We start from the raw sequence: 1,050 nt of genomic DNA on the forward strand, positions 1-1,050 counted from the left end.
TTTTAAGTGACTTGTAGTACAAGGAAGTGTCAAGGATATATTGATAATAATTATATTTATTATTATTATTAAGTTATTTATGTATTTATATAAGATACTTTATCAATAAATTAATAATGGTCTTTTAAAACTGTTTTTTTTTTAAGTTTTTCAAAAACTTTTTTTTTTTTAAATTGATAGTTTTTTTATGTGAAATTCAAATCAATTTTGCAATTCAATATGGATATACAAGTCTAGGATGACACCTCTTAAATTGACACTTAATGATTGAAGGTTTCTTTTTTCTCCAAATTTGTTCAAGTCATGGTCTCAACTTTATCTCGTATTTATTGCACCTATAGGCATTTGAGATGATGTAATCAAGGAACATACCGTCACTCTTGCCAATTATACTCAACCAACTAAATTACAACCTTTGGTAACACTCAAACATTTTCAATTCTTACATGAGAATCAAAGGAGAGATATTTTCGATTGAGTAATCAGCAATGAGTTAAGCATAGAATTTGAAACATTAGTGGCATCCCATAGTGTCTATCATATAGCCAAACGTCGTAAATACTTTGATAGTGCATCTATATTAGAGGGCATATTGTACACAAATAGTATGTAAAAAGATACCCAATGTCAAAAAAAAAAGATTTTCTTCTTAATTATGTTCCTCTATATGAAGAGGAATTGGACCAAGAAAGCAAGCATTATTCCACTATAGGTTATAAGCTTGGTAGATTCAATTGAAAAACAAGAAAAGTAAACTTATCTTCATATTGAAATAAGATGTTGCACATTAAGTTTAAGTAAATAGAGAGGAACAAGTGGAACTATAAATGTAATGAATACTTGGATGAAATACAAGCCATTATTTTAACCTCTACTTCTTATAGTTTTTTTTTTTAAGGTGAAAACAACATCAATAAAATAAATAAAATTTTATAAACTTATCATCACCGCCCTCTATAGCCTTCACTGACTCCCACCTTAGGTCATCATGTGAACTATTTTTATCTTAGAGAGTTTTAAGAAGTAGATTGAGGAATATATTAGGATAGA

This window comes from Cryptomeria japonica, chromosome 5, assembly GCF_030272615.1.
Source record: "Cryptomeria japonica chromosome 5, Sugi_1.0, whole genome shotgun sequence".
NCBI classification, from domain to species: domain Eukaryota; kingdom Viridiplantae; phylum Streptophyta; class Pinopsida; order Cupressales; family Cupressaceae; genus Cryptomeria; species Cryptomeria japonica.